This window comes from Sus scrofa, chromosome 1, assembly GCF_000003025.6.
Source record: "Sus scrofa isolate TJ Tabasco breed Duroc chromosome 1, Sscrofa11.1, whole genome shotgun sequence".
Classification (NCBI taxonomy): domain Eukaryota; kingdom Metazoa; phylum Chordata; class Mammalia; order Artiodactyla; family Suidae; genus Sus; species Sus scrofa.
The window spans coordinates 2,663,440-2,681,998 of NC_010443.5; the positions used below are offsets into that span (position 1 = coordinate 2,663,440).

The 18,559-nt window shown below is 49.9% G+C and overlaps 1 long non-coding RNA gene across 5 annotated transcripts in view; it reads left to right on the plus strand.

Moving 5' to 3' along the window:
• LOC102157949 overlaps positions 1–18,559 on the plus strand; it is an 82,901-nt gene that overhangs the window by 39,924 nt on the left and 24,418 nt on the right. For 2 of the 5 annotated variants that reach the window (XR_002342238.1, XR_002342240.1), the window contains exon 4: positions 17,361–17,463. The exons of the other annotated variants lie outside the window; for them this stretch is intronic. This is a non-coding gene — a long non-coding RNA (uncharacterized LOC102157949). The remainder of the gene's footprint in view (positions 1–17,360; positions 17,464–18,559) is intronic. 5 annotated transcript variants of the gene reach the window in all.

Below are 18,559 nucleotides of genomic sequence, written 5' to 3' on the forward strand. Positions count from 1 at the left end.
CCCACATCTTCATGGATACTAGTCGGGTTCTCCACCTGCTGAGCCACAGTGGGAACTCTGAGAAGTAGTAATTTTTAACTGTGATAATATATGTGCAATTTGATTTTGCTGGGTTTCCTTCCTTAAAAATAAGCCCAGGAGTTCCCGTCGTGGCGCAGTGGTTAGTGAATCCGACTAGGAACCATGAGGTTGCAGGTTCGATCCCTGGTCTTGCTCAGCAGGTTAAGGATCCAGCGTTGCCATGAGCTGTGGTGTAGGTCACAGACACGGCTGGGATCCCACGTTGCTGTGGCTCTGGTGTACCCCTAGCCTGGGAACCTCCATATGCCGCGGGAGCAGCCCAAGAAATGGCAAAAAGACAGAAAAAAACAAACAAACCAACCAAAAAACAAGCCCCGTACAACAAAGGGTCTAAAGGGATTGGAAGGAACAGCTAATGAGAAAGTGTCGATGAGAATACACGCTCTCTCTTTATGTTCTCCCTGGTGGGCTCCTAGCAATTCGGTGTTTTGGTCTGTCCTCCCTTTCATCAGCTTCAGTCTGTACTTCATACGCGCCCGAAACGATCTTCATTAAATGTGGAAGGAATGCCTTAGCATTACCTTGGCAAAGATGTTCCTTAGCGGTAAAAATACAGAGCTCTTCCTGCAGCTCCTATGATTGGCCTCGTAAAGAATTTCTGGAGTTGCAGGGTCCCGCGGGGTTTGGATGACCCCCTAGAATAGACAGAAGAGGGCGTGATGGTTGGGGGGGGGTGTTCTTCCCATTTTTCTTGCAATTTCAGCAGCAAATTGTTGGCGATGCAAAGAGTTTCCTCCCTTTTCAGTTTGTCACATAGGTGGAAAGACCCTGCCTGGCTCTTACCAGGAACAGGTGGTGTTGGCATGAAAAATAAAGTTGCCTAAGAAGAGGCTGCACGCTGTCTGTCCCAGGACGCGGTGTGGATGCAGAGTGGCTTCTGCCTGAGCCCGTGGGGCTGAGTCCTAGGTGCTCAGGCCATAAACAGCCTTCAGGGCCCTTAAAGTTCTGCATGGAGCAGGTGTTGGCAGAGCCACCCGCCTTCCACCGCTGTTGGCCCTTTATGTCTGAGGCCCTATGGAGCACCTGCCTTGACTGCTAAACCCTTCTGTTCACTTTACTTCCTGTTTCAAGTCAAAGCTATTTTGCCAAACATACTTGGGGTCTGTCTGTTCCTAAAACATCTTCATTTTTGTGCATCAGACTCAGTATTTCTTGGTAAAAAGCCAAGGTGCTGGTTTTAGGGAGCACTTAGTCCTTCTGCTGATGACGAGGGCAAGGATGGAGGCATCTTTAGACCCCAGGTTGGACTCCTGAAGGCCCCCGTTCGAGTGTCCTTAAAGCAGCTGCAAACCCAGATTTCCTCGTTGATTCATCGGGGCCAAGTCAGGGCGCAGGAGCTGGGGGTGGGGAGAAGGGTGTCCCCGCGGTCCCTGGAGCATCTGAGAAAAACGCCTTGTTTCCGGGGATGTTCTTAAGAGAAACCCACCTCCTTAACTGGCAGCCTCCTGGTGGGTGACTTCCTTGTGGATTCCTTGATCATCAGGACAGAAGCCCGGGCCTCACTGTCCACGTGGGGCCTGGGTCCCCTGCTTTATGGATTTTCTAAAAGAGGCTTCCTGCTGCCGAAGGAGGCCTTCCGAGGACTTTGAACCACTTGCTGTTTCTGCTAAATCCCTTCTTGGGGCGAAGGAACCAGAATCTGAGAGGGGATTTACTTACTGTGTGAGGTGAGCAGAAATAAGTCTAAAGATGCTACTGAGCTGTGAAGGGAAGTTGGGTTCCCCTCATGTCCCCCACTGGCCATCTGCTCCTGGGCCCCACCAGACGCCTTGCTCCTCAAACACAGCGGGCGTGGGCGTCCTCCTACCCCAGGGCCTTTGCACTCAAGTCCCTTTTCCAGGAATGACTCCCCCAGACGTCCCCATGACACTCCCTCCCTCCTTCAGGTCTTTACACAAAAGGCAGCACCAAGGCAACCAGGCGGCGTTTTCCCACCGCCTCTGCCTCCCCAGCCTGACTTAACTCACCCGCGACTGCTCGGTCTTCCCTTCTTAGCACGTGCCACTTCCAACACAGTCTGTGTTTCCCGTGGTTGTTGCCTTTGTGTTTTTCTCTACCCTTAACTCTAGAGTTTCTTTCTCACTCTATGTAGTGTTTTCTATAATCCCCACGGTCTTACAAGAGTGCCTGACATCCAGGAAATTCTTGATGGATAAATGAAAAGATTTGGGTATTCACTAAGAAATGTTCTTTTTATTCTCTTTCATCACTCGGTTTCTCAATCGCGAGCCTGGACCCATGAAGGCTGTTGAGTGGTGGATGTTGTCAGACCCAGCGTTCAAGGCTGACGGTAACCTGGGCTCCCTGGGTTGGCCACCCCCCCCCCAGCCCTGGAGGCCTCTGCTGTTCCTCTCCACCCATGCAGACTGTTCACTCGGGCCGCTCACGCTTCGCCTCCCACAAGCCTTCCCAGGCGGATCCCACTGATGACATGCTTTCTCCTCTCCAGTTTGCTTCGGCGCAATTTATTTATTTTTATTTAAAGAAGTTTTTGGCCACACCCACAGCCTGTGGAAAGTCCCAGGCCAGAGATTGAACCGGAGCCACAGCAGTGACAATGCTGGATCCTTAACCCACTGAGCCACCAGGGAACTCCCGGATCCTGCTCAGTTTAGTCCATGGAGTAGGTTGTAAGTGCCTGGATATGTTCGGCCAGTTCTTCTGCTTCTGCACCTGCCCACGGCTGGCCCACGAGCAGCACTGGTGCCGGGACTCCTCTGCCAGGAGCACCTGGGGTCCTTGTGGGGCCTCCTGAGTTGTTTCTTTTCTGGTTAGTAAATGTCATTTTTCCTCAGCTTCTGCGGAAACGCTCTCCCTCTGTCGACCCCACGTGTGCACTTGATAAGGGGCAGCTGTATCTCCCACCTCGGGATTTAACCCTTAGGGACAGAGGCTCCCTTGCACAGGGTCCCACTCCAGCTGCATCGCATTCTCATCTGGTTCAAAAGGAGGTGACGGAGGCCGTCTCCGCCGGTTCTGTCCTGCGTGGTCGAAATCCCCCTCCCCCGAGCTTGCCCCTTTGGGCTCCGACAGGTGCTTCCTGAGCGGGGTCCATGCGCAGCCCCAGCAGCTCCACGGCGCATGCGTTTTCCACGAGGCGGTCGTCAGCCTCCCGCCGTCGGGATCCGGCTCAGCGCGGCACCACGTTTGTGTGTGTTTGTGATGATGCTTAGCGTTCAGGGACGGTTTCTGAGAGTCATCTTTCTTCCTAGAAACTTTTCTTGTGGTCGAAGATTCCACTTCAGGAAATCTCTTCTTCTGCTGTGAAGAACACACTTTGGCTGGAGAGAAATGATCAGACTTTCACGCTCGTTCAAAAGCGGTAATAGACGCTTGAGACCAAAACGTGGGCTTTTTGAGTGGAAAGAACAAGGAGATGGATAATGAACCAAAAAATAAGTGATTATTAGCATGTATCACTGGGGGCCTCTGCCTTTGAAGTGTTTTATTTTCCTTCGGAAATGCTAATTATTACCAGGTTGTGTGGATTCAGGTTGGAGTGTGCTTTTGTTCACCTTGTTTTCTCATTTAATCTGTATGTGAGACTGTATTTTTAGGCCAGAACTCGGTCTTTTTTTTATCTTTATGTATCTAAGTTCTAATACAGTTGCAGGCACAGAATTAGCAAGACACAATATGTCATGAGAATGGGGAGGGAGTTTCCACTGTGGCACACTGGGTTAAGGATCTGGCATTGCTGCAGCTGTGGTGTAGGTCGCTGCTCTGACTCGGATTTTATCCCTGGCCAGAGGCACTTTCATATGCTGAGGGGGAGGCCAAAAAGGGGAAAAAAAAGAAGTAGAGGGAATGAATGGATGGATGGATGGATGGATGGATGGATGAAGGATGGATGGATGGATGAATGGATGGATGAAGGATGAATGAATGAATGGATGGATGGATGGATGGATGGATGAATGAATGGATGGATGGACGAATGGATGGATGGATGAATGGATGGATGGATGAATGGATGGATGAAGGACGAATGAATGAACGGATGGATGAATGAAGGATGAATGGATGGATGAAGGATGAATGGATGGATGATGGATGAATGAATGAAGGATGAATGAATGAATGAATGAATGGATGGATGATGGATGAATGAATGAAGGATGAATGAATGAATGGATAAATGGATGGATGGATGGATGGATAAATGAATGGATGGATGGATGGATGGATGAACTCCTGAGCCACCATCCTGGGTTGTGAGGATGCTCTCTGATAACAGGTGTGGCGACAGCTTACAACTGGTCCCCAGGATTGATGGCATCGCAAGGGCCCTTCCGTGGGATCTGCAGTTTCACAGCTTCATTTCATAGCGAGGTTAGTGACTTGCGAGACACAATCCCTGCCATTGGGCTGAGTCCAAATTCAGATTCTCCGCAGTCAGAGGGCAAAGAGAGAGGGCGTTTTTCAGCTTCTTCACTGCCGCCACCTGGGAGAGTCTCAGTTCTGCTCAGAGCGCTTTACTCTTTTAGCTTTGTCGGGAAACATCTTAGACTGCAATGTGCAATGGTGTTGAGTTATTCTGAGTCAGCCAGATGTGGGCTTGAGGCTGCTTCTTCCAATTCCTGGGTAAGACCTTTCTGTTTGCCCCAGCTGTTGACCTGTCTTTAAAATGGGAGCAGTTGGGAGTTCCCGTCGTGGCTCAGTGGTTAACGAATCCGACTAGGAACCGTGAGGTTGTGGGTTTGATCCCTGGCCTTGCTCAGTGGGTTGGGGATCCAGTGTTGCTGTGAGCTGTGGTGTAGGTTGTAGACACGGCTCGGATCCCGAGTTGCTGTGGTTGTGGTGTAGGCCGGTGGCTACAGCTCTGATTAGACCCCTTGGGGGCGGCCTAAGAAATGGCAAAAAGACAAAAAAAAAAAAAAAAAAAAAAAAAAAAAAGGAGCAGTTTGGACTTCCTGTCGTGAATCAGTGGTAACGAACCTGCCTAGGATCCATGAGGATGTGGGTTCCATCCCTGGCCTCGCTCAGTGGGTGAAGGATCTGCTGTTGCTGAGAGCTACAGTGTAGGTTGCAGACATGGCTCAGATCCCATGTTGCTGTGGCTGTGGTGTTGGTTGGTGGCTGTTTCTCAGATTCGACCCCTAGCCTGGGAACCTCCAGATGCCGCGGGTGTGGCCTTAAAAAAAAAATGGGAGCAGTAATTCCTACCCCAGGCGGTTATTAAAGAGTTCAGTTAAACAAATTAAATTATACTCTCACCAACTTACCACTCATTAAATATGTTTTCTTCTTTTTTTATATCTCCAAGTTCAATTAAAAAAATTTAGAGCCCTGGGAGTTCCCTGGTCGTCTAGTGGTTGGGATTCGGCACTTTCACATTGCAGCCCGGGTTCGATCCCTGGTCTGGGAACTGAGATCCCACATCAAGCCGCTGCATGCCTCAGCCAATAGCAATAATAATAATAATAATAATAATAATAACATGATAATAATAAGAACAGCCCTGCTAGAAATATGAAGTAAAGAATAGAAAGCAAGAGAAGGAGAACATGACTACCCTGTACGTCTGCTTCTGAGTCTGTCATTATTCAGAGTAAATTCTGCATTCAGGGGGGGCCACAGCCACTTTCTCTTTGTTTTGTGAATTTAAGAGATAATTCCAAGAGTTTCCTAGTGGCCTGTCGGGTTAAGGACCCAGCATTGTCACTGTTGTGGCTCACGTTTGATCCCTGACCTGGGAACTTCCAAATGCTGAGGGTTCAGCCAAAAAAAAAAAAAAAAAAAAAAAAAAATTCCATATCCCATCGATGCCACGTACAATGTTACTCTTTTACACATGGAGCTGGGATGGGAGGTTTGGTCGAAGGACAATAGACCGATGATGTCCAGTCAAAGGTGACGGTGGGTTTTGTTTGCAGGGTTTTCTGTGCCAGGGTCCCCTTCCTGGGGTGTGTGAGTCACTTCCTGCGGAGGGGAGTGAACTGTTTGCCCGTGAACACTCCCGGCGTCACACTCACCTGCATGGTTTTGGTAAAAATAAGGAGAGAGCAGCATTCACGCGCCTCTGTTCCTTTCCCCCAATTCCTTGGACATGGTCTGCAAGCCTTTGTTCCCAGAGTTACTCCCATACTCTTCCACAAACAGTTACTTGGGTCTTTTTTGTAGCTTTTCTCCCCCAAACTTTTCAACCTGACAGAATCTCCGGGGCCACAAAGAAATGTCTCTGATTGCTTCCATGCAAAGGGATTGAAAACTAAACCCTGGGCAAGTGTGGAGTTGCCGCCGACGGACTCCTTTTGCCATGACGCAGACGGAGAAGCAGCTTCTGGTCTTCACTTCCTGGCTTCAGCTGGGAATTTTGCACGCAGCTGCCTGATCGGGGCAGGCAGCGTGGAGTTGTTGAGACCCGGCTCCTCCCGCCCGCAGGTGATCTGTTGTCTAACTCAGTGCTGTCCCCGCCGGTCCCCGGCCTGTGGAATGTGGCTGCAGTCCTGGCTCGTCCAAATGGCACTCATTACCTCAAAAGGGCATAAGCCAAATGGAGTCATTGGCTTTAGGGACTAACCGTATCCTCCACTTAGATCAAGGATCAACTTTTATTCTGCCCACTTCCAGGAAAACACGTGTTGTTATGTTTAGATTGAGCAAACGTCACCAATAAAAGGAGGAAAATCCAAACTGCATTTCCTTCTTACCTCATTTGCTCTTTTTTGGTCCTCTACCTACGCGTGCAGAAACCCGGGCTGATTTGTTTTGCCTTAATTTCTCAAAAATGTATAAATTCCCATTTCATTCCCCCAAAGGTTTAAAAGTCATATAAAATGCCTAAGGTAAAAATTCTAGAAATTCCATATGAGTCATGTACCCACCCTAAAAAGTGATGAAAAAGGTGACGTGCAGATTATCCACGGCCTCACTTAGTAACGGCCTCCTTGTTTATTCCTTGCAGATGTCCACAGAGGCTGAGATTTTGCTTAAACGCACAGACATGATTTGGTGATTAAATAAAGGCTTGTCTTCCATTATACCGGAAAAGTAGTTTTGTCCCCAGATGAAACAATCTTTGTGGTTTAACTGCAATTAGAAATCACGGTTCTGGAGTTCCCGTCGTGGCGCAGTGGTTAACGAATCCGACTGGGAACCATGAGGTTGCGCGTTCGGTCCCTGCCCTTGCTCAGTGGGTTAACGATCCGGCGTTGCCGTGAGCCGTGGTGTAGGTTGCAGACGCGGCTCGGATCCCGAGTTGCTGTGGCTCTGGCGTAGGCCGGTGGCTACAGCTCCGATTCAACCCCTAGCCTGGGAACCTCCATATGCCGCGGGAGCGGCCCAAGAAATAGCAACAACAACAAGACAAAAAAAAAAAAAAAAAAAGAAATCACGGTTCTTAAAAATGCAGATCCTCCAATATAGGCATTTCTTGGAAGCCGATAAGATGTCTGGGTTAGAAGAGGTGGGGTGGCCAGAAAGTCCTTTCAGAGATCAATGGCACTAAACACTATTAAAGTGTGTAATGGGCTGATTCCCTTTTTCAGAAAAATGTGACGTAATCAATGCTAAACCAGGAATTCAGAAATAGATTTAAAATTAATCTAAATTAAACATTGAACCCTCAACTATCTGAAGCCCTGAGAAGATACAGGAAGACGATCAGCTGAGAGGCATGGCCTTTCTTCTTGAGGTTCTTGCAGTCGAGGCCAGTATTTTCTGCAAAGGGCTAGATGGCAGCCATGGACTTTGCAGGACACGTTCATTTCTGTGGCGTGGTGGTTCTTCCTTTGCCTTTCTCTCTTCCCTCCCTCCCACTCTCTCTCTCTTTCAACAACCCTTTAAAACTATAAAAACCAGAGTTCCCACTGTGGCTCAGTGGTAACGAACCTGACTGCTAGCCATGAGGACGCGGGTTTGATCCCTGCCCTCGCTCAGTGGGTTAAGGGCCCAGTGTAGCCGGGAGCTGTGGTGTAGGTTGAAGACCTGGCTCAGGTCTGGCATTGCTGTGGCTGTGTCGTAGGCCAGCAGCTGCAGCTCTGATTCAACCCCTAGCCTGGGAACTTCCAAATGCTGCAGGGGTCACCCTAAAAAAATGCCCTAAAAAAGAAAAAAAAAAGGGTAAAACCCACATACTTGGCTAGTGTTGGCACTCTTCTGATTTAGGAAGTTAGTGATTCTCCTCTCATGAACTTAAATGATAGAAAAAAAACGAATGGAAATATGCCATGTACCTTTGGAATCCGTTTAAGTACCAAAGCCCCTTCTCTGTGATCTTTCTTCCTTCTGTTTAAACGGCAGGCTTTATTGTGTTTATCTTAAGAGCCCAAACCAGTGCCTGCCACGGTAGGTTCTCAGAAAACGCTTGCCCTCTAATAGCATTTCTTATTTTCATCTAATCCTGCAGTATTGAAAGGGCGACGCCAATTCTGAGAGGTGGGTTTTATATGATCAGCTTAACAGAAATGCTTCCTTGGGTCACCCCGCCCTGAGCCCACCAGCTTTCTGTTGAATTTAGAGTGGCATCAACAGATAGAACCCATCAAAGCTATTAACTCTATGACCATGCCGTGTGTAGAATGCAGACACAGTATTAAAGAATGAAAACAATGCAATGGTTTAAGAGAAATTCCTGGCTGCTGACTTTTTTTTTTGTTTGTTTTTTTGTTTTTGTCTTTTTATGGCTGTACCTGCAACCTATGGGCGTTCCATCACGGCCACAGCAACACCAGATTCGAGCTGCATCGGGGACCTACGCCTCAGCTCAGCCTCAGCTCACAGCAAGGTCGGATCTTTAACCTGCTGAGTGAGGCCAGGGATTGAACCTGCATCCTCATGGATACTAATCAGCTCTTAACCCACGGAGCCACAATGAAACTCCCCCATGCACAGTTTTTTTTTTTTTTTTTTTTTTTTTTTTTTTGTCTTTTTGCCACTTCTGGGGCTGCTCCTGCGGCATATGGAGGTTCCCAGGCTAGGGGTCGAATCGGAGCTGTAGCCGCCAGCCTACGCCAGAGCCACAGCAACGCGGGATCCGAGCCGCGTCTGCAACCTACACCACGGCTCACGGCAACACCGGATTGTTAACCCACTGAGCAAGGGCAGGGATCGAACCTGCAACCTCATGGTTCCTAGTCGGATTCTTTAACCACTGCGCCACGACGGGAACTCCCTGGCTGCTGACTTTTAAAATGTGTCTGCGTCCATTTTGTGTTTTGTTGGGTAGCCCTAATTATAGTGTCCTTGGGGGCAAACCCAGGACTCTTTCTTCCTCATATTTCTTTCCTGCTGCTTTTTCCTTCATTCCTGCCCCCTCCCCTGGAAGTGACGAGGTGCTCACTCCTCCGCACACAGTGGGGGCTTAATAAATGCTGCAGACCACCCCCCCCCCGTGCGTGCCTTCTAGACTGTCTTCAAGATTGTCCTGTCCCCTTTCCATTCTCTCTCTCTCTCTCTTTTTTTTTGCAAAATGCTGCCACCACGTTTCCATTTCTTTTAAGTGTGTGTTTCTCAATCTGTCAATTGCAAACTGTATGAACAGTTTAAAATTGCAGTAAATAAATTTCTTTTCTGTTCCTCCCCTTCTTTTTCAAAATATTGGCACTACTCCATAAGGCAGTATGAGCAAGGGGGTTGCAAAGTTTGATGACCGTGGACTAGCACGGAGTCTGTAATCCTCAATCTCTTCTATCACTAAAAGAAGAGGAAGAGGGCAAAATGCATCACGTTCTTACTAAGTGACTTCTTACATGTGTGATGTTCATTCGTCTCCTGGTTTGAGGAAGAAAGAGAAGCAGGTCTTGTGGGGTTCAGAAGCATTTTGTTATGGTATCTGATACTGCTGAGAACACTTTTAAATCTTGGGGTCTAAGCGTCTGGGTGAATCTGGCTTTGGTCTGCTTCCCGCCTTCCGAGTCTTGGTGGACAAGCATCGCATGGAAGCTTTTTGCTGGCAAGTGGCACGGACCTAAGGTTGGAGGGGTGTGTGGTTGTGGGACTCTGGCTTCCCCCAGGCCCCAGCCCTTGGAGCAGGGACATTTCTGGAATCCTTTTTAGGAGCTAAAAGCTTTGTGAGCTGGGCTGGCGCGGCTCACAGGCAGGGAGCTGGCTCTCCCCCCAGCTCAGCATGGGGTGTCAGGGAGATGATAAAGGGGACATCCTGGCCGCTGCCTCCCACACCTGCGGCTCCTGGTTCCCTGCTGTAATTTTATGGGCCGTGAGGAGGCAGGTTTGACGCCACGGAACACAGTCTCTGCCAACAGCTGCAGACGAGTCAGCTCCCCAGACAGTAAAATGTAAAGACGGGGGAGGGAGAGGCAACCTTTGAAGTTTACAAAAAAGCATGACTTTGACCACTTCCTTTTTCCTTTTTAAATTGGTGTCCCAGGTTTGTCGGGAGCAACTATCTGCTCACTTTACAAGGAAGGACCCACTTCCTCCCAGCACGTAGGGCTACGTGGGTCTCAGCATTTTGATGTCAGAGGGGCAACATCTGCAAGCAGCCGATGACGCGTGTGGTACTGTGACCCGAGGTGTATATTAAAGGATGATGCGAACGAGCCCTGAAATGCACCCCCGCCAGCATACAGAGGGCTCTCTGGACTCAAGTTTAAGGGTAGAGGGACGAGCCATGCCCAAGCCCCCTCCTCTTTCCCTTATGTCCCCTCGGCATTGGGTTTTCTTGCTTCTGTTCTTCAAGGAATGCTGCTAAGAAAGTGAGCTGAAACTATGGCGCTGCGGGGTCCTTTTATTTTCATAGTTTTAGTCTCCATCAGTGCTTTTCCTTTCCATGTTGCCTTCAGCAGTTTTCACCTTTTGTTTAAAAGAGGAGTCCAGGATTTTAGTTGCTCGGTCACTTTTATACGTTTGGCATAAAGAGTCCCGGGGTGTGTGTGTGTGTGTCTGTATGTCTGTGTGTCTGTGTGTGTCCGAGTCCCACTGTGCTGATTTTCAGGCGGCCCTGCTGGATTCTGGGGTTTGAGTCTCCGAGGTGAACCCTGCGCGTGGGACACGCATGAAGGATTCCTGTCCAGTTACATACCATACCTCGTATCTGACAGCTTTGTGAGTTCCAGGTGGAACTGTGTTCATTGGACCATGGATCTTATCTTCCTTTTTAATGAAATGTCGGCAAAGTGGATCAAATCTAGCATCTTTGCTATTCAGTTAAAACAAGAATTAGAATCAGGGGGAGTTCCCATTGTGGCTCAGGGGCAACAAACCCGATTAGAATCCATGAGGATGCGGGTTGGATCCCTGGCCTCGCTCAGTGGATTAAGGATCTGGCATTGCCATGAGCTGTAGTGTAGGTTGCAGATGTGGCTCAGATCCTGTGTTGCTGGGGCTGTGGTGTAGGCTGGCCGCTGCAGCTCCAATTGGACCCCTAGCCTGGGAACCTCCATATGCTGCGAGTGTGGCCCTAGAAAGACAAATAATAAGAATTAGGATCATTACAAAAGGCTGTTTCCAGGCCAGCATGATATTTCGAGAGAACAAAGAATCTCACAATTTTCTTACCTTTTCCTCAAAACCTTTTGGGGGCATAAATACTTGCCCCCTTTCTAGTGGGGTGGAAATTGACCTAGATGCCAAGCTGCCACGCATGCTCACAATTCCAAAACCTAGGACGTTGGTTTCTCAGCACGTAGTTTTAAGACTTCAAACCAATCCACTAACTTCCTGGGACTCGGTTCCCACCTTTGGAAAAATAAGGCGAGTGGCCTTGATCTCTTCTGTCCAGCACTGTAGCCACGGGTCACGTGCGACTGTGTACATTTAAATTAACGTTAACAACCTAGTCCCACGCTTGAACCAGCCACATCTCAGTGCTCAACAGCCCGAGTGGCCAGTGGCTGCTACTTGGGACAGTGTGTGGAGAGGGAGAAGTTTCTGCTGGACCGCTCGGGCGGGGAGAGTGTGTGTCACACTTCACAGCACGCAGAGCGCCAGCTGCTGGGTTCAGTCACCTCTTGCTTCCTCTCCCCTTGCTGTTGGATCATAATCATGTTATATTTATCATGACAGTTCTGCAAAGAGCCACTGATCCATCATGTTCGTGGGGAGCCAGGAACTGTGCCCCAGGCTGGGGACCCCATGGCAAAAGACATCCTGCTGGTGTGCCTGGTGCCTGGTGGCTGCAGGGGACCAGCCAACAAGCAATTTTCCCATTTGGAAGTGACTCTACCGCGGTGCAGAGCATGCTGGGCATTTTGCCAGGGTGGCTTCTGAGGGCAGGCTAAGGCTGGAGGAGGATTTAGCCTTAAGGCCTGAGAAGCATTCAGCGCTGGCAGAAATTGTTACATAAGAGGAGAAAGAGGGGATGAAAGTTCAGAAGTGGAGTTGCTACGAAAGAAGCAGCAGCAGCAGAAGAGGAGTTTCTGAGTTAAGAAACATGCTGTATCTTAAAGATTTGGAGTGTCCGCTGTGGTTAGGAATGGACACCAGAGGCTCGGGTCTCTGGGGCCAGGAGCAGCGGGTTAAAGGATCTGGTGTTGCCGCAGCTGCAGCACAGGTTTCAGCTGTGGCTCAGATTCAGTCCCTGGCCTGGGAATTTCCATATGGCCCGGCTGTGGCCATTAAAAAAAATTTTTTTTTTGAATGCCGAAATTGTCTTCTCAACAATACGAGAGCACTCAGCTTCACACTTTGGCCAACACGGATGAGTTTCGATCAAAAAAAAAAAAAATTTTTTTTTTTTTACTCATATTGCAAATAGAAAATGATTAGTTCTGCATTTCCTTTCTTATTAGTGAGAGAGAACACACTTCCATTATTTCATTGACACGCTTTTCATAGGTCACTTTCAGTATCAGCCGTTTTGGGGGTGTGTGTGCACACAGGCGTGTATGATAGTCTGATTTCTTTTTGATTTGCACCATCCCTTCATGAGAATATTAACCTTGCGCCTGCCATAGAGTTGCAAAAATGATGTTTGTCATTTACCTTTTAATGCTTATATATCTTAAATTTATGGAAGTAATGGATAGTTTTAATTCTTAAGTCATTTAAATGTTTCAGTTTTTCCTTTATGCTGTTTTATCGTCTCGAGGCAAATATCATGTAAAGATTGATCTCAGAGTTCCCTCTGTGGTACAGTGGGTTAAGAATCCGACTGCAGTGGCTCGGGTGGCTGCAGAGGCATGGGTGTGATCCCTGGCTTGGTGAGGTGGTTTGAAAGAGCTGGTGTTGCCACAGCTGTGGCGTAGGTCAGTCCCTGGCCCTTCCACATGCCTTGAGTGTGGCTGCTAAAAAAAAAAAGTAGGTTTAGGGAGTCGCCGTCAGGTCTCAGTGGAAACTAATCTGACTAGCATCCATGAGGACGCAGGCTCAATCCCTGGCCTTGCTCAGCGGGCTAAAGATCTGGCCTTGCCTCGAGCTGTGGTGTAAGTTTAAGATGCGGCTCAGATCCCGAGTTGCTGTGGCTGTGGTGTAGGCCGGCGGCCACAGCTCCGATGAGCCCCCTAGCCTGGGAACCTCCATATACAGCAGGAGTGGCCCTAAAAAGACAAAAGACAAAAAAAAAAAAAGTGGGTTTGTTCTTGACTCATTTAATATAAGCATGTTTAAAGCTAAATACACAATCATAGGTTCGTTCAACAACTTTGATGGGGCCAAGCCTTTTCCTTGGAGTCGGGTCTCCGATTAGTTTCCTGGGGTTTTTCTTGCATCACCAACAACTTGGATGCATTGTCTGCATTTTCGATCGAGGGTTATATGATTACTTACACACTCCTGTCCCCCAACCTGAGCACAGAATCCTTTTCAGACTCGTGTCTTCTCACCTGACCGCATTTGTTGGTGGTCTTTTAGTTGACTTACCTTAATCGAGCTTCCCAAAGCAGTTAGCACGGTAGGTTTGTTGCTTAGAATAACTCCCTCTCACAGTCCTGTTTTTCCAGATTGTGTAAGTAGTTAATTAAGTTATAAAACTCTGGCTATGCCTACACTTGGCTTCTGCAGGGAGCAAACACAGAGGACCTCTGACGACCATCACCCGATGGTGGGTAGAGCCACGGTCACACACGGATGGAGGTCCTGCCATTCAGCTCAGCCTGGCCAGTGCCCGTTGGTACATTTCAAAGGGCATCCCAGGCTAACGTGGTTGGGGGCTCAGTGGGGTTCCAGGGACATTCGGGGTGCTCATGAAGTGGGGGCGGCACAGGGTGGCTGTGGGGGAACCAGCGGCCGTCAGCTGTGAGCACTGGGAGTTCCTGTCCTCAAGCCCCTCCTCCGACCTGTGCCCCCTGGGTGTAATGCTAAGTCCTCATGAGGTCAGTGTGACAGCACCGAGGGACTGTCACACAAGCCAGAGACGGGACGACGGTTCCGGTCCCTCCCTCCCTCTCCTCCTTCCCCCCCTCCTGCCCCGCCCCTGATCCTCCTCCACCCCCAACCCCAGACTCCCCGCATCAATGAGGCTGTCAGCCCAGACTCCCCGCATCAACGAGGCCCAAGCCTTCTCTCCAACTCCCCATCCCAGCTGGACCTGGCCTTTGTCATCTGTTACCTGGATCAATGGCCTCCACTCTTGACCTCATTGCATCAATTTTCATCAGGATGGTGATTTCAGAACAGACCTGGGATTACGTCAGCCTCCCCTTCAAAACACTTCATGGGGCTGCTCTTAAAATCAAGATGAAAACCCCTGATCTTGATGGACACCACGGCCTCAGCCCCTCTCACTGGCCTTCGGGTCCTGAAGTGGCTGGAGCACCTGCTCACGGGGAGCCTGGTACCTGCTCCCCCCTGCCCCCCTCCTCCACCGCCCCCTCCTCCTGCCTGCCGCCCAGTCCTCCTGCTATTCTAGGTCCCCAGGCCTGGGGTCCACCCCCAGGAGCGCTCACCCAGCTGCAGCTGCAGGCGCGTTTCTGTGGCTCTTGGGTTAACAGCATCTGTGTCCCCTGAGGACCTCTGGGCTCCTGGGGACCGGCTTCTGGCCCCTCGTTGCTCGGCAGGGGCCTGCACGGCCGGCGTGGGGCATGGGTCTGAGCAAACGCGCGTCATGCAGTGTTGATGGGTGTGGACAGTACGTGTCATCGAACCTGCTGCCTGGTGTGTAAATGCCCTTTTTCTTAGGACCTCCTTTGACTCTGTCCTCGTAGTTAATCACCTGGGGTCGTGTTACCTGTTAAATGAAATATTTCAGCTTTGGGCCAACTGCATTCAACTGCATTTGGTGTGGGAGGGAGCCGAAAAGGCGTCCACCTTTCAAATGATTTCTACCTCTTCAGAAGTCAGAGCATCTGAGAAGGTGTCCTCCTCGAAGATAAGGAGACAGCAACTTTCCTACAGAGAAGTTGCAGGAGGAACCCTCCGCTGGTCTGAGTCAGCTGCTCGCCATAAACCTTCATCCCAGGTCACACACTGTCACCGTTGCAGAGGATACCAAATTGCAGCTTATTTTTAATGATATTAGACTTTTTTCTCCCCCGCGGAGAGCGCGGGAAGGCGGGGCTCCCTTTGATCCGGGCGTAGGTATGTTAATGCTAGAACAACAGGAAGCCCGGCGGGACTGCCTCCCCACCCCATTTATCTGCTCGGCTTGATTAAGGAAACCAACTTGAAAGGGCCCAGGCTCTGGGCATATTTACATCAGCTGTATCCCTTAGAAGGAACCAAAAAATAAGGGGGAAAAGTTGAAGGGATTCACGGACTCATTGGAGTCAACAGTTAGTGTGAGACTTGGGACGTCTAGCTTGTTTTGCAGGGTCTGCAAACCCTTCTGCAAAGGGCCTGGGTGGGGTGGGGGTGGGGCAAGTCTCCCTCGGTTTTGGGGGAGCCTGGGGCCCGGGAGCGGGGTCCTCACTGAACCGCAGCCCCCCTCCCGCCCTCCCGCCCCCCTTCCGCTCGCAGCAGACCCGCCCTCCCAAGGGACCCCGGCGTCCTGCTCCCGGTCCGCCAGCCGCTTGCTGGGCACAGTCGGACCCTTTTCTGCCGCCCGCGTCCGCCCAGGGCGCCCCCACCCTCGGACTTTGGCATTTGCATTCCGGGATTTAAGGGTTTTCCCAGCACTTACTCCTCGTTTTTCTTCCTCACCTGTTCAAAGCCTTCCCTTCAAAGAGCACCCGAAGCCCCGCTCTCTCCTGGCTCCCGCCTTCCCTTTCTCCCCGCTGCCCAGCTGCCCACCTAGACCTTTGCCGCGCATCCTCGGGCATCCTGCTCTCTGCTGCTGGCAAACGCCCACAGGGCAGACACCTACTTCCTTTCGCATCTCCTCTCGATTCGGCAGGTTCATGAAACAGGTAACACGCAGAATCAGTCGCTGCTCCCTGGCGCATCACAGGCAGGACTTTGCTGCGTTGCATGGCCTGCTGGCGCAGGGAGATCTGGTCCCCTGCCACTGTGGCTGCCCCTTTGGGTAAGAGCTCGCTCCCTGCACACAGAAGCCTAATCCTGAACCGGACACCTGGGGGTCAGCGGTCTCTAAAACAGGCTGCTTCAAAGACACCCATTTAGGGGAAGCAGAAGAATTCTAGCCATATTTTTTTTCCTAAAAATAAAAAAGGAATTAAATGTAACTCATTTAATAGACAGGCCAAGCCCAAATTCACTGTCCCATGTGTAAGCAGGTCACACAGCACCAGGGCTAGGCCAGGAATTGCGGAGGCCTGGAGTTTATACGGTTTGGGGGACAAAAGTGGGATTTGGGGAATTTGTCAAGCAAAAGGAATTTCTGCTGTAAGTGAAATACCCCAAGGCCACACAGGGCCGCAGACGGGTCCGTCTGAGTGGGCACAACTATTGGAGTTCTCACCACATCAAAATGCTTTAATGCAGGTCGATGAACAGCCACTGCCCCTGAGAAATCTTTCCTATGTCCCCAGTCCAGGCCAGAATCCAGCAGCTGAACCCCAGGGACAGCCAGCTTCTGGTTGGGCTGTTAGGGTCTGGGCAATACTGTTTTTTAAACATTCTGCATGTCACCCACAGGTGTATGCAATAAAGATACATTCTCAAGGGTAAATAATTTAAGAAAGATGAAACACCAGTGAAAATGCAATAACTGATGTGGCAACAGCTTTGGCAGGAATTAGAGATAGTGATTCTGGGGCAAGGTCATCAGTTTGGCATCAGCTGTGCGGTAAATGCACTGCAGCGTTCTGAGGTAAACTCGGGCAAATTGAATGGCACCCAGAAATGGGCACAGATATGCGGGATATTGTTAACATGGGTAACTTAAAAGAAAGCACAAGGCATGTCAGGCTTGTTATGATGGCGTGTGTCCAGACATGGGCCCTGGCCGTGGCCCTCTGGCACCTGACAGGTTCCTGGGCCCTTCCTGCAACACGTGGAAGAGTCTTCCAGGTCTGATAAATTACACACCTTCTTCTGTGCAGAGCAAGGGTTCCCTGTGTGCTGACCTTATCCGTCGTAACAAATGACTGCTGGATTGTTACCCTGCAGAGAATGAAAAAGAAAAACGAATCCAGATCCTTTAAGGTAAAGCTCTCACATTTCACCTTTTTTTTTTTTTGTCTGTTTAGGGACACGCCTGTGGCACATGGAGGTTCCCAGGCTAGGGGTTGAATCAGAGATGCAGCTGCGACCTACACCACAGCCACAGCAACACTGGATCCTCAACCCCCTGAGCGAGGGCAGGGATCGAACCCTCATCCTCATGGATACTAGTCGGGTTCGTTACCACTGAGCCACAATGGAAACTCCTCACTTCATTGTTTTTAACCAGGGCTCACGTTTGTGGTGCACATTCGACAAGTTTTGACAAATGTGTGACGTCACGTACCTACGGCTCCAGCATCACGCAGAGTATTTTCACTGCCCCTGCCCTCTGTGCTCTGTCTCTTCATTCCTCCCACCCCTCAGCGCCTGGCAGGCAAGGATCATTTTACTGTTTCTGTTGCTTTTTCTTTTCCTGAATGTCGTGGACATTCACACAGGGTGTAGCCTTTTCAGATTGGCCTCTCTCGCGTAGTAACACGTGTTGAGGTTTCCTCCCTGTCTTGTCAAGGCTCGTTTCTTTTCAGCACTGAATCATAGTCCATCATTTGGATGGACCACCGTTTATTCATCCAGCACCTGCTGAAAGGCATCTTGGTTGCGTCCGAGTTTGGGTAATTGTGAATAAAGCTGCTAGAAACATTTGTGTGCAGGTCTTTGTGTGGACACAAGTTCTCGTTCTTTCAGGTAAATACCAAGGAGCATGATTGCTGAGTCATAGGGTAAGAACATGCTTTGGGAGCTCCCGTCGTGGCGCAGCTGAAACGAACCCGACTAGTATCCATGAGGATGTGGGTTCCATCCCTGGCCTCGCTCAGTGGGTCAAGAATCCAGCGTTGCCGTGGGCTGTGCTGTAGGGCGCTGACGTGGCTCGTACCCAGTGTTGCTGTGGCTGTGGTGTAGGCTGGCAGCTGTAGCTCGGATTGGACCCCTAGCCTGGGAACTTCCATATACCGCAGGTGCCGCCCTAAAAAGCCAAAAAAGAAAAAAACAAAGGCATTGTCAAACCACGGTCCCCTAGATTTCTCCTATGTTCTTCTAAGTCTTGTAGTTTTGCCTTTCACATTGCGGTCTATGG